This window comes from Choristoneura fumiferana, chromosome 30 (assembly GCF_025370935.1).
Source record: "Choristoneura fumiferana chromosome 30, NRCan_CFum_1, whole genome shotgun sequence".
Taxonomy (NCBI): Eukaryota; Metazoa; Arthropoda; class Insecta; order Lepidoptera; family Tortricidae; genus Choristoneura; species Choristoneura fumiferana.
Window position 1 is genome coordinate 2,658,659 of NC_133501.1, and position 9,247 is coordinate 2,667,905.

The window sequence follows — 9,247 nt, forward strand, 5'->3', positions numbered from 1 at the left end:
AAATACAGAACTAAAACTCGAAGAGTGTCGCGTTTGGACAAGACAGGTTACAGTAAAAACAGGCACTATCTATTTTTTTTTATTAAACTGATAAATTGAAATTTAATAAAAAGGCCAGGCCTTTGTGTATTCGATTGGGGTTTACCTGTGAACATTTTTATTTTTTCTGAAAACGACAAATTGCGCATACTTTCTACTCAAAAACTAAATGACAGGTTGAGGTGCCACTATTTTTGGAACTGCCCTCCTGATTAATTCAATTGGCAAATAATATATTTCCACCGATTTTTGGTAATCCCGGTCATTCGCTTAGGTTTTATTTCCAGCTTGTGGCCATCCGAAATGTTGAACAACGCGGGAGTGTACTGAGAGGTCACTGAGTGGCTACTACGAACTTGAGGACCAAAGACCACTTCGCTCTGTTCCTTTCGTTCGCACACCATTCGACAGTAGCGTCAATGGTAGGTAATTTACGAAATCCCTAATTTGTTTGACTCATGCCGTGTTTAAGTGATTTGGATTAATGTCTAAGTTAGAATACACCCCCCCCCCCCCGTTTATGCAGTCTTTCATCGTCGTTTTTGTTCGTATTGCTCATATTATTGTTGGACATTGTATGGTCTCACAATGTTTATTGACTTTACAATACATGATAGGCTTTAATATATTTTTGTATATAGCAACTTTTTGTTAGCTCTATGTTTATCCATAGACTCTGGCCTCTCTTCTCTTTCCGCTGTCATGTTGGGACGACATACTTTTTCGTGTGTAATGATTAATATTAAAAACTTATTATTGTACCGCTTTTATTCTGTGCAATAAAGTAATACAATACAGCAAGTGAGTTATTCTTCGTTGCGCTGGCTCTCCACTTGAAGTTCAGCTGCTCGCCTGCAGACACCCACTTGGACGATCAAAACGTGCTCCTCTTAACAGGTTTGGGCCCAGGTAATCGAAATAAATCGGCCGTCTGCATTTGCGAAGTGCCTGATATTTATGCGCAGATTGCTCAGCAAGAATGTCCGATTCCGGCGATGCTAATATTCCTCCGCCGGCGGCATTGTCGACGTCAACTAACCAGCAGGCTGTATTGCTTGGAGCATCTGGTGCTGTGGAGAAGCTTGAAGGCGCAACTAACTATCACAGCTGGAAATTTACGCTTATAATGGTTTTTAAACTGGAAGGTCTGTGGGATTTGATAGAAGGAAAAGATGTCATCGCAGGCTTAGATGTTGCGCGCGACCAACGTGCGCTGGCTCGCTTATGCTTATCTATTAAACCATCTCTTTATCAGTATGTGCGTGAGGCTAAAACCGCTTCTGAAGCATGGGGAAAATTAGCTGATGTCTTCGAAGATCGCGGTCTATACCGGCGAGTTCTTCTCTTGAGACAACTTCACAGAATTAACTTCAACGATTTTAATTCAATGTCAGAGTACATAGAAAAAGTGATGTCACTCGTTCACCAATTAGCTGACATCGGGAAAACAATTGAAGATGAAGAAATAGCTGAGATCCTGCTTAGCGGCTTACCTGAGGAGTATGATTCGTTGGTGTCGAACCTTGAAACACTGTGTATTTCATCCAATCTTCAGAGTGAAATGGTGAGAAGTAGACTGCTTCAGGAAGCTCAAAGACAAAATGGGTCTAATGAAACCTTAAGTACTGCTGCTTTTGTGACGAAGAAACAAATAGTTTGTAAATATTGTGGAAAAATTGGTCATATTAAACCCAAATGTTTTAACTAAGAAGAGACAAGTCACAGAAGAAGAAAGAAAACCAGGAAATTTCTGCATTTTTGGCTCACAGCGCTACTACTCAACCAGTTTTTGTAGACAGTGGATCGTCTAATCATATGTGTAATAACAAAGACTTACTCTCGAATATCAAAGACACTAGTGTTCAAGTGATTGCTGCTGCCAACAATCAACAAATGATTAGTACTTGTACTGGAGATCTTCATATTATCATTAACAAAAAGGTTAGAATTTTTAATCATGTAATGTTTGTCCCAAATTTATCTGCAAATCTTTTATCAGTATCCAAATTATGTCAGAATGGTTTTACTGTACGATTTGATCAAAAAGGTTGTTTTATTTATGATAGGGATTGTGAAATTTCTGGCAATTATTTAGTAAAAGCAATATGTTCCAATGGCATTTATAAATTAGATGGGTGTGTATGTGAGGGTAACTCGCTCAATAGGATGCATTCTTTGCTTCTGCGTGATGGGCAGGAGTCACCGAGTGCTGCAGTTGCTGCCTGTGCTCCGTCCAATGTGGATTTATGGCACCAAAGGCTTGGTCACTTAAGTATTGCAGGTATGAATAGGCTAAGAAAGTTTCAGGGTGAAGCTCAAAACAAGTGTGAGGCTTGTCTTAAGGGGAAGCTCACGGCCGAATCTTTCCCAAAAGCAAGCTCAAGCCGAACAACACAACCTCTACAGCTCATTCATAGCGATGTGTGTGGACCATTGCCAGTGGCTAGCTGGGGTGGATCGAGATACCTGGTCACTTTCACAGATGACTTCACGAGAAAAAGTTTTGGATATCTAATGAAGAATAAATCACAGGTAATGGATTATTTTATTCAATTTAAAGCCTTAGTGGAAAAACAAATTAATTTGCCTATTAAATGCTTGCGCAGCGATATGGAGGTGAATATACAAGCCTAAATTTTACACGGTTTTTACAACGTGAAGGCATTATTCATCAAACGACTGTCCCTTATTCTAGTGCTCAAAATGGTGTCTCTGAACGCCTAAATAGAATTTTACTTGAAAAAGTGCGTTGCATGCTGCAACATGCAGGCCTAGATAAGCGTTTTTGGGGAGAAGCTGTAATGACAGCATTATACTTGAAAAACAGATCTCCCACTGCTGCTTTGTCTGGCAAAATTCCCGAGGAAGTTTGGTCTAGGTCAAAACTTGATCTTAGCCTTTTGGCTGTATTTGTTTTTCTTTGGTTCCTGAGCATAAAAGGGATAAGCTAGACGCTAAGGGGAAGGAATATATATTTGTAGGTTATAGTGAAACTACTAAGGGTTATCGACTAGCTGATCCCTTGCTTCCTATAAAGGTTATTCTTTCACGCAATGTAGCATTTATTGAAAATAAATTCAACAATCCCAGTATCAATAATGTACAATTTGACAGCGAAGAGCTTTATTTTTATAATTTTGACTGTGATATGAAACAGAACTGTGATACATATATAATTGATTCTAATAATGAAATTAATGAAAATAATAATGAATTCAATCATGTAAATGTATTTAATAATAGTGATAACAGTGGTTGTTTGTCAATTTCAGATGGAGAATACTGTACAGGGAGAGGAGACGAGTCCGGCTCCGCTGAGTCGTCTGCTGACGTCTCTGGCGTCGAGCGCCTCGAGTCGCCTGGCGTAGGCATCGTTATAGCTAGAGTATCCTATTAAGCAGTAAATCGAGGTGTATGTATAGGTGTCGCTCCCGGATAAGACTCCTTAGGCGTTTCTGTCTCCCTAGTAGGATAAAGTGTAGTTAGATGAGCAAGGGCTCGTATTGTACAAGGCACAAGAACGGCAGCTAACGGTTAAATAGTTAATATCGTAGGAAATACAGTTGCGGTGGTAAAGGCGTTAGTTGCAATTAATATATAAAGCGCCGCTGTCTCTGTAGGGGTAGGAGATGTAGTTGACACTTGGGTAGCTCGAAATGGAGTACTTTGAACGTCGTAACTGCTGTAGTGGGACATACAATAGGAAACGGAGGTGAATGTTTAGGCGGTCTAGTGGATGGAAACGCATCGCATGGGCCACTGGAGACACAGTAGTTGGGCTTGTGGCAGGAGGCGTATATGTGTGTGTAGGCACCGCTGTCGAAAAGAAAGGGAGTTGAAAAGTAATTAAAACTTGTATTAAGTTACGTAATGATAATTGTTAACTCTATGTAAGAATTACATAGAGCATGAGAATTGAACTAAATAAAGCTAGATTTGCATTGAATAGATTCTGATGGGTAAGGGAAAGGCCCTTGTATGATTATCAAAACTCCTTCTGATATAATATTTAGATCCCACAATGGATAATAATGATTAATGATTAACGTGAAGAACAAGAAAACTTCTAGGGGTGGACGATAATCATAAAAGGAGCGGTGTTGGCGGCCTTTCTGTAGGTAGGTAGGTATTAGAAAATAACACACAAATAAAACAATGAAAAGAAATATATAATTAATATGGAATTAAAATTTTAATAAATCAACGCAAAAAAAAAAAAAACAAAGAAGAAAAAATCTAGGACTGACGTGTTCAGGCGGCCTGAAAAAGAAAATAAAACATAATTAGATATTTAGTCGCGATGGGATCCTCTTAATGATAATATTAAGAAAATGTTAAATTATCCCCGTTAAGAGGGGGCAGTAACATTGAATTAATAAAGGGCCAAAAGTAGTGAGTACAACAGGGGTAAATTATTTAGTAGAAACTTACCTGCAACATGGCTAAAATGTCGTCAGGACTAAAAGCTACCGCGTCGGGCAAGGGGTCTGTCTGGCACTCGGCCGAGACTGACCCTGGGGTGGCAGGCGGGTTCAGATCAGGCTAGGGAAGGAAAGGATGCGTTAGTATCTAAAGCTAGTATGCATTGGTAATATACCTAACTACCTACATACTGGTAAGATCATATGCGGTCTTACGTGTTAGAGCTAACTTTAGTGTACGTAGTACAAAAAGTTGAGGATAGTACAGAGGTATGTTAAGCATTAGCGCTGTTAAGACATTGTTTCGAGTCTAAAGGACAGTGCAGGGCCAAAGGCCATTGTCGAGTAACAGCGTTGCCGGGAATTGAGCAAGACAGTGTTAAGTGATAGGAAATAATGAGTAATGACTTACTGCAACCTCCGCGGGGGCAACCGAGGGGGGGCCTCGTCGCGAGCGTCGGTCGTGGGGCTACCGGGGGGGGGGGGGTCTCAGCCCCGTGCAGATTAAAAGATTCCAGCTAAAATAAGTCGGAATACAAATTAACAAAATTTCTGGAACTAGAGGCGAGAAGGAAAAGGGAAAATATTAATATTACTTACCTACTGGGTCAGAGTCATCCTCATAATCATCGATTACGATGAGGTCCGAGGAGGGAGCGCGGGGATTGTCATCAGACCGTGCTTGCTAAAAGGGAAAGAGGTAAAGGGTCATGAAAAAACATGCTGATATGTGAGCGGGGCAAATTACACAGCACCATAACTGAATGCGATAGTGATTAAATTACTTACACGAGCTAAGCGGCGGCGGGCCCGCCTAAGCACGGCCTGATAATTTCTTACTTTCCTCCGCACGTCCGCTAGATCTAATGGTTCAGCCCCGAGGTTGTTAATAGCGTTTCTAGGGCGCGACGTTTTATAGTACGATCCCGGAAATTTACGTTCAGGGGATCGTACAGACAAGGAAAAAGCCTTATATGACCTTTAAAAGACATATTTTCGCGAGAAATGTAAACTTGGCACGGACGAGAATTTGGGGGACGCGCTCGAGTGGTGAAAAATTTTTTGAATTTCGAACCAAGAAGCACGCTCAGATGGTGAAAATTTTGAATTCCGAACTAAAAGGGCACGCCTAGTTGGCGAGGGAATATTGAAGTTACCTGTAACAAAAAAATGCAAACGGTCATTTAATTACGAATAAGCTCAAACAGACAGTAGATATGAGAGAAATTAACAACAATGAGTAAACAATAATGTATTGATAAAAGTATATATATTAAATTATAAATGGGACAAGACAACTCACCCATTGGGTACGGGTCCTCCCTTGCTATTTTCATGGATACACTTTTAAGCTTAGTGAGAACAAACAGGTGGTGGAACTTAGAAATGATAGGTTCTTGTTGGTTTTACTTAGTTAACTTCAAGGTTAAAATAAGTCGGCCACAGTGAAACAACTCGAGCGTGACAGTCAGTTGTTCAAGGATATACTGAAAACGCTGTCTCTTACTTTACTTATTCAGTACGTTTATGTCATTATCCAAATCCAATCCATGAAGGTCTTATACGTTCTTGGTTTCTTTATTGTACATTTTTTTTCCTCAACATTATGAAACAACAAATCGTCGATCTCAGTAGTTGCAACATCCGGGGGCTCCGGGCGTTGTTTTATACATTGCAATAACGCTGGAGTAGTTTCCTTTGCACAATTACCACAGCAAAGTACATTTGATTTGAGTAATTTTGTTATTAATCCAAGACAAATGAGAGTATCACTCGAAATATAAATAAATGACAGTCGCTTGACTTAATCCACTGGCGCTATGTTTTTTTCTCACCACTTCATATGTCCGGTTACCTAATGATTCGCCGACTATTTTTAGGCAGATTATTGATTGGCAGACAACGTTTCGCCGAGTAACGGTACGCCGATGAATTTGTATGCATGCTGCTAAAAATAGTCGGCGAATCATTAGGTAACCGGACATATGAAGTGGTGAGAAAAAAACATAGCGCCTGTGGATTAAGTCAAGCGACTGTCATTTATTATATTTCGAGTGATACTCTCATTTGTCTGGATTAATAACAAAATTACTCAAATCAAAAGTACTTTGCTGTGGTAATTGTGCAAAGGAAACTACTCCAGCGTTATTGCAATGTATAAAACAACGCCCGGAGCCCGGATGTTGCAACTACTGAGATCGACGATTTGTTGTTTCATAATGTTGAGACGAAGCGTTGGCAGGCCTCCACCAGGTGACTGACGACATCGTGAGAGTAGCGGGAAACCGGTGGATGCAATGGCATTGTCGTTCATTGTGGCGTTCTAAGGGGATTTGTCAGCAGTGGACGTCTTCGGCTGATGATGATGAATGAATGTTGAGGAAAAAAAATGTACAATAAAGAACCAAGGAACGTATAAGACCTTCATGGATTGGATTTGGATAATGACATAAACGCACTGAATAAAGAGACAGCGTTTTCAGTATATCCTTGCACAACTGACTGTCACGCTCGAGTTGTTTCACTGTGGCCGACTTATTTTAACCTTGAAGTTAACTAAGTAAAACCAACAAGAACCTATCATTTCTAAGTTCCACCACCTGTTTGTTCTCACTAAGCTTAAAAGTGTATCCATGAAAATAGGAAGGGAGGACCCGTACCCAATGGGTGAGTTGTCTTGTCCCATTTATAATTTAATATATATACTTTTATCAATACATTATTGTTCACTCATTGTTGTTAATTTCCCTCATATCTACTGTCTGTTTGAGCTTATTCGTAATTAAATGACCGTTTGCATTTTTTGTTACAGGTAACTTCAATATTCCCTCGCCAACTAGGCGTGCCCTTTTAGTTCGGAATTCAAAATTTTCACCATCTGAGCGTGCTTCTTGGTTCGAAATTCAAAAATTTTTTCACCACTCGAGCGCGTCCCCCAAATTCTCGTCCGTGCCAAGTTTACATTTCTCGCGAAAATATGTCTTTAAAGGTCATATAAGGCTTTTTCTTGTCTGTACGATCCCTGAACGTAAATTTCCGGGATCGTACTATAAAACGTCGCGCCCTAGAAACGCTATTAACAACCTCGGGCTGAACCATTAGATCTAGCGGACGTGCGGAGGAAAGTAGAAATTATCAGGCCGTGCTTAGGCGGGCCGCCGCCGCTTAGCTCGTGTAAGTAATTTAATCACTATCGCTTAAGTTATGGTGCTGTGTAATTTGCCCCGCTCACATATCAGCATGTTTTTTCATGACCCTTTACCTCTTTCCTTTTAGCAAGCACGGTCTGATGACAATCCCCGCGCTCCCTCCTCGGACCTCATCGTAATCGATGATTATGAGGATGACTCTGACCAGTAGGTAAGTAATATTAATATTTTCCCTTTTCCTTCTCGCCTCTAGTTTCAGAAATTTTGTTAATTTGTATTCCGACTTATTTTAGCTGGAATCTTTTAATCTGCACGGGGCTGAGACGACTCCCCCCCCCTTCCCCCGGTAGCCCCACGACCGACGCTCGCGACGAGCCCCCTCGGTTGCCCCGCGGAGGTTGCAGTAAGTCATTACTCATTATTTCCTATCACTTAACACTGTCTCTTGCTCAATCCCGGCAACGCTGTCACTCGACAATGGCCTGGCCCTGCACTGTCCTTTAGACTCGAAACAATGTCTTAACAGCGCTAATGCTTAACATACCTCTGTACTATCCTCAACTTTTTGTACTACGTACACTAAAGTTAGCTCTAACACGTAAGACCGCATATGATCTTACCAGTATGTAGGTAGTTAGGTATATTACCAATGCATACTAGCTTTAGATACTAACGCATCCTTTCCTTCCTAGCCTGATCTGAACCCGCCTGCCACCCCAGGGTCAGTCTCGGCGAGTGCCAGACAGACCCTTGCCCGACGCGGTAGCTTTTAGCCTGACGACATTTTAGCCATGTTGCAGGTAAGTTCTACTAAATAATTTACCCTGTTGTACTCACTACTTTTGGCCCTTTATTAATTCAATCTTACTGCCCCTCTTAACGTGGATAATTTAACATTTTCTTAATATTATCATTAAGAGGATCCCATCGCGTCTAAAATATCTAATTATGGTTTATTTTCTTTTCAGGCCGCCTGAACACGTGTCCTAGATTTTTTTTTTTTTTTGCGTTGATTTATTATTGTGATGAATTGACAACCAGTTTTGAAAAATCGCAAAACAGTCTGGCAGAAATAAATAATCGCCTAATTTTACGTGGGTTAAATCATGAAATACTTAAAACTGTAGAAATATTACAAGAATTACATATAGAGTGCATGCGCATATTACATTATGATAAACCAAATTAGATTTGAATGAAAGCACATTTTACAATTTTCGAAACTACATATACTGAATAAATAGTAAGTTTAGATTTTTGCCATTTAATACACGTAGGTGTGATATCACAAAAAACTTTCGAAGATATTTTAAAATATTTCTTATACGTATCATTTATATACCTTCAGTCGACATTATAGGATTAGCAGTAGAATACATAAAACTGTGAGAAATTATTTTTTTAGCAGACTTGCCCAGCACAGAAAGGATACAATCTACAAAAAGTAAACTTATATCTAAAATAATAACTCATCAGATCTTCGTTACGACCAGTCAAACAAGTCACAATTTATGATTAATTCCGCATTACAGATATGTTTGTATAATTTGTCCCCAACATATTTAGAGTAGTGAGACTTAAAAATCCACAGAAATTGAACAGGCAATTCAAGTAGTTATAGAGATTTTTTTTACAAAA